The sequence below is a fragment of the Aethalodelphis obliquidens genome, unplaced genomic scaffold (genome assembly GCF_003676395.1).
Source record: "Aethalodelphis obliquidens isolate GAN/ISIS:26980383/991018 unplaced genomic scaffold, ASM367639v1 scaffold19, whole genome shotgun sequence".
In the NCBI taxonomy this organism is placed as follows: Eukaryota; Metazoa; Chordata; class Mammalia; order Artiodactyla; family Delphinidae; genus Aethalodelphis; species Aethalodelphis obliquidens.
The window spans coordinates 16,653,598-16,660,019 of record NW_020837963.1 but is presented as its reverse complement, the minus strand read 5'-3'; positions in this window follow the sequence as shown (position 1 = coordinate 16,660,019).

Below are 6,422 nucleotides of genomic sequence, written 5' to 3'. Positions count from 1 at the left end.
CTCAGATCTGCCTTTTTCGCTCCATTTCTGTCCAAGATGCCATCATCTCTTGCTTAGATTCCTGCCCAAGCTGCCATCATTTCTGTCCAAGCTGCCATCATCTCTTGCTTAGATTGCTGCATTAGCTTGTCTGCAGCCTAGACTCATACCCTTTTCCAAAGCATTCTTACAAAGCATATCTAATCGAAATGTAAATTGGATCAAGTCATTCTACTATTTCAACTATGCAAAGGCTTCCCTTTCTAACTTCTAACCATAGTGTTCAAGGCCTTCTGTGATCTGGCTATACCCCTCTCCAATTTCATCTTTTGATACTCCATCTCATTTCAAAATGCTCTGGCCACACTGGCCTTCTTTTTCCAGTTCCTTAAATACACCAAGGCTTATGCATATACTGCTCTTTCTTCTCTTCCTATTTCCAAATAGTTAAACCCCATTCTTCCTAGTTTTCACGTACAATGTCACCTTAGAGAGGCCTTCCAAAGTAATCACCCTAATTAAGGTAAGTCCTCCTCAGCCCTTCCCTCTCAACCTGTTTGTTTCCTTGCCGGGCTGCAAGCTCTGTTCTCTGTTGGTCTCGTTCATGGCATCCCATGCCTAGCACAACATAGGTACTCCATAAATAATACACAGGTTGAATGGTGAATGACTTTATAATCCTTAGAAAGGGGTCGTTTCCCTACATTTACAAATGGCTTAGGAAACATGGTAAGGTTTGTTGTTAAAGGCACTGCCCAGGGAGCCAGAGATATGAATACAAGCTCCGAGAGCTTTTTAGGCCATATGCACATGGCACAGCTCTTAATCTGCACTTTTATTTACCCATATTTTCTACCTTGGAAATAAAGAAGGACATTAAGAGAAACAGTCAGATACTTTGCTGAGCTCATGATGCACAAGACTACACAATTCTCCTGATCAAAATATAATGGCTCTATGAAAAGGACATTAGGTTAGTTCAGAATGTGGTCTCAGTAAACTCATACTGTTTTGGGGACTTCTCATTATCCTCATAATCACTCTTTTAATCTAATTAGAAAACTTGCATAGAATTGATATCAAGCTCAACAATTCATTAATTCATTCAATCAATATTTGTTGAGTACCTACCATATACCATTCTTCAAGTACTGGAGAGACACTGGTTGAAAAGGATAGACAACATTTTCTCTTATGGAGCTGAGTCTAGTGAGAGAGACGGACAGTGAAAAATAAGAAAATGAGTGCTGGTAAGAATCATGAAAAAGATAAACCAGGCTGATTAGGGAATTACAACGGTTACTTTGAATTGGGTGGTCAGAAAGGGCCAACTTGAAGAGGCTTTATATAAATTGAGAACTAGATGGGAATCCACATTTATAAAGTCTACTGGTTTCTCATTTTTAAAATCAGGACATTTGTTCATCTCTAGTCTTCTGTCACCTCTTCATAATTTCTTGAGGATGATTACAATATTAGGTGTTTCTGTAGTATGACAAAGAAAGCAAAATGGTCTCTAAATTTGATATGTAGCATTTACCTCCTTATGAAGACTTTTGTAGCTTCAGGAAGAAACCTGAATTCTGTTTTTTTTATTGGTCCATGGTTAACTGAAGGATTTCCTTCTCTTAGATAACAGTAGATTTATTTACAGCCAATTATTTTCAAGAAATGCCGGTTCTTATTTTGCTTTCCTCAGTATGAAAACTTTAGTTGCAAAGAGCCTGGAATTTCAAACTACATGTCAAAGCTAGTTACTATAAGAATCAAATGTATACTAACAGACAACAGTGGGGATGCAGAAGATAAAACTTTTTCAAAACCTAAACAACTTATGTAATGGAAAATGAATCTATCAAACTAATTTATTTGGGTCTTTGAAAAAATTTTAATTTAATCACAAGTTTTAGTAAATACAGAGCAAAAAAAATTTTTTTTTTGGCTTCACTGCACGGCACGTGGGAGCTTAATTCCTTGACCAGGGATTGAACTCGTGCCCCCTACAGTGGAAGCACAGAGTCTTAACCACTGGACTGCCAGGGAAGTCCCTAAAGAGCAAATTTACCTTACTAGTCTTCACTAGGTTGGAGACTCTGGGAGAGGTCAAAGTAGGCCAAAGTAACTATCAAAAGTAGTTTCTGCCTCTTCTACTGCAGTATTAGATAAATCATGCCTGGCATGGTAACCTGTGCACTTACTAGAAAACAAAAGCATGAGGGAGGGGGTTATCCACACTTTAGTGATTCAGTAATTTAAAATTTAAAATTTCACTTTGACCTTTCATAAAACTTTAGAAGTACTAAAACACTTTCAGGTTTACTATTATGTAATTTTCATAAAGTCTTCTGAGGAATAGAAAGCATATTATTATTTTCATTCTTTTTGATGGTAAGACAAAAGAATTTGTTAGAAAGGTGACTATATTTATAAAATCCATATAAAAATAAATTAGGAAATGATTTACATTATTAAAGCATTCATTATAAGTTCGTTATTTGATACATGACGGACAGCTTACAAACAGAGAAAGCTAAAAATTTAAAGAACTGTCAAGTAATTGTCAGAAATAAAGATAAAGCATCTATGAAATCATAAAGTCAATGAGAAATTATTAGTACTATTCAACAATGCATATTTCATATAGAGATATTTATAATATTTCCAGCTTTTTTGAAAATCCGTATCTAAAAATATCCAAGGTTGCAAATGCCAACAGTTCAAGAGAGGGTTGCTTTTCCACCAAGATAGTAGTTTAAAATTTTAAAAAGCAGACTGCTATCAACAAATGACAACCCTAAATAACATTACTGACAAAGAATTTAATACTTATAATGACACAAAATGGTAGTTTACAGACAACATAAATATTGCTACATTAAAGTCCCTCAAGAAATCTATTCACGAAATGATCTAATTGAAATAAATATAATGGAGTAACCTTTAACGAAATAAAAGGAATTAAAATAGTAAAACAGGACTTCCCCGGTGGTGCAGTGGTTAAGAATCCACCTGCCAATTCAGGGGACACGGGTTCGAACCCGTGGTCCAGGAAGATCCCACGTGCCGCAGAGCAGCTAAGCCCGTGTGCCACAACTACTGATGTCCGTAGGCTCTAGAGCCTGCGAGCCACAACTACTGAAGCCTGCGCGCCTAGAGCCCGTGCTCTGCAACAAGAGAAGCCACTGCAATGAGAAGCCAGCGCACCTCAACGAAGAGTAGACCCCACTCGCCGCAACTAGAAAAAGCCCGCGCGCAAACAGTCCTCTAATATAGACATGCTTTGAACAGAACTTTCCAGATATTACTGAAGACTCTTTGGAGAAAAGCAAATAATTTACATTCCTCACCACACTGAACTGAAGGAATTATTTATATGCTATCAAAAACACATAAAAAACTTTTAAAATACTGTGGTAAGTTTATATTAACTATTGTGTACTTTATGATTGGTATGCTCTTACAGCGAGTGGAAATTTTTATTTTAAGATTTCTTAAAATACACAAAGTAAAACATAAAGAAGGCAATCAACACAAAGTTTCCTGTAGTTAGTCCTGAAGGAAAAATAGGAATGATGAGATGTGGCACTCTCAGATTGTGATTAGAACACAGACTCCACAGATGAAATGCATGCAGAGCATCCTTATGTAGTACAAAAATAGTCTAAAATCCAATTATTTTACCAATATGCAGATACATTTACTATTTTTGATTAGTAGCATATAGCTTTAACCTATTATTTTTAAACGTACAGAAATAAAATAGTAACAAACCAAGAACACTGCAACGTTACATTACAACTTTCAAACAAGTCTATTCATATGAAAGGCTAAATTTACTTCACAGTTTGCTTGTAAGAGAGTTAACAACCAAAATAAAGTTGGAATATTGTTACCTGGACAATCTGGAGAATTTTAGGAATTAGAGTAGCCAATTACAAAGCTCTTTAAATATACATTATTTACACAAAAAGTAGTTACGAAATTGGTAATCAGCACAAAATGTTAGCGGCAGTTGGCTATCACTGTTCAAAGATCAACAAGGTAGGTCTAGACAAAGTTATGTCCTTAAAGGTCAAATAATGGTCTAAAATAGTTTATGTTAAAAATCAGGGTCATGAAAAGACAATTCAGCCCACACTGATTTCACCTCCCTAAATTTTAGTTCAGAGACTATTTGAACCAATTTTTTTTTTCTGTAAGAAAAGGAAGTTTGATAGCACCTTGAATTGATATCCCATTAAAATTACTCACAATTTCATTCAGGTTGTAAGTCAGTCTGATGTTTAGCAAAGTAATCTTTCAAAAGGTGCACTGATGGAAACAAATGAAGGTCAAGGATACTACGTATAGAGAGGTAGACAGTGCTATACTACTCAAGCATCGCTCTTGGAATAATTCAGCAAAATTGTTAACTATGGCACTTCTGGATTTCTGAAAAATTTTAGTCTGTGGCTTGCTTTGGAGCATAATTTCAAATTAACTTTTCATTACTTTGCAAACTTAACTTTAATTTGTATCATTTTTACTTCTGTTTAAAAAGAGTGAGGATGGGAGTTTTACAGCTTGTTTTGGAAGAACACATGCAGTTTCAGTGATTAGTGACTGTCTTGTGTTTAAAGAATCCATATTTTACCATAAAAATCAATGTGAAAATAAATGGGAAGTCTTACTGACATTAATATATTTAACAGCATAATAAGGGGGACTCACTTGAGATATACTGTGTATCTTGCTAGCTGGTGCCTTTCCAAAAAAACCATTAGCATTTAGATAAATGGAGTCACAAATTAATAAAAATTATCACATTAAAAATATATTATTTATTCACCAGGTAATAAACATACTAATTCTACTACAGTTCAAAGCAAATAAGAATTTAAACATTTTTTCTTTAAATCACCTCGGAAATGTATTAATTTTATACAACATAATCTTTTTTTAGTAAAAGTAAACTAAAATAGGTAATTTATATAGCTTATATTCTTAAAATAAAATATATTTTAATGAACATACACTTTCTCATTTCATTTTACTTGGATGTAGGATATAGTGTTTCAAAATGAAAATAAACACACATAGTAAAAACCAAAACCAAAACAAGTATGCAAAAACATTTTATTTATAATAGATCAACATTTTTGACATGAAAGGTAGCCACTTTCAATTTCTCAGGAATGCCTAGAATCCAACAGTTTCCGTAAAGACTAGTTACTTAACAATTATTTCACTGTAGGTAAAAGAAATAATTTCAGAATAAACTTTTTAAATGGCTTTGCCTATGGCAACTTATTTTATAAGCTTTAATATGTGGTAAGCTAGCTTTCCCAGGAAGTGAATATAAACCACCTATGTTCCAAGTGTATTAAACCAGTTTATACAACAAACATGACAATCACCCATTTGTATCAGCTGTGCTCAAAAGAGAATTCTCTTTACCAAAATATGCATTTTTCAAAAAGGCCTCACATTAACCCCTTAAACCAACCACCTCCCTTCTATGTCCAGGACCACTCTTTTCTACTTCAAGTTGCGTTACTTTAAAGACAACTGTCAAATTCCAGCGGAACAGTACACTGACTTAAGACTCTATGTAATATATATCAAACACAAGAATAGTCACTGACTTTAAGGGACAAGGTGATGACTAACCAGTAATAATTTAGCCAATGTCATTTTTAGTTTAGAGGGAAAAAAGCAGCCCCCAAATGTCCTGAACTTTTCTGTACTTCTCTGTAACACACAGAATGAAAAGATAATCTCTGAAATTAAAATCATTAGAAAACATCTTAATAAAATGTTTTATGTAAATAGGTGTTAAATATTAGATTCAAACCATTATTTTCTTCTGTATTTCGGTTTGGGAAAAAATGTCACAATTATTAGGTCTTCTTACTTAAATTTAGTTTTGAGAATTTAAATCTACTACACACCAGTATGTAAAATTCACCTTGGTTAACCACTCCCCATGCTTCTGTGCTGGGTTTCCTCAGGTAAGTCCATTATATGCATGTAAGTGATGGGGAGGTTTAAATAGCACTTAAAGAATATTCATGAGAGTGCTGAAATATTGAAAGTTTCATTATTATCTACTTACTGTAGGATTTGCAATTCAAATTCATTGCAGTATTATAAACACTGTGTGAATGGAATGCACACAATTCCTACAGACACACAAACTGAAGTCCAAAAGGCACAGAGTAATGCTGGTGGCTCTTTCTAGTCAGTTAAGAAACAATAAAAAGTCTGCATTATTCTTTCATAATTTAAATACTTAAGTAATCTCCACTTTTATTACTTTATAACAATGACTGCAAATTTACATTATTTTAAGTACCACTGTAATAGCTTAGTGTATAATACAGATATTTGCTAATATCCCATCCAAAAATTAAAAAAAAAAACCATATATATATATATATATATATATATATATATATATATAT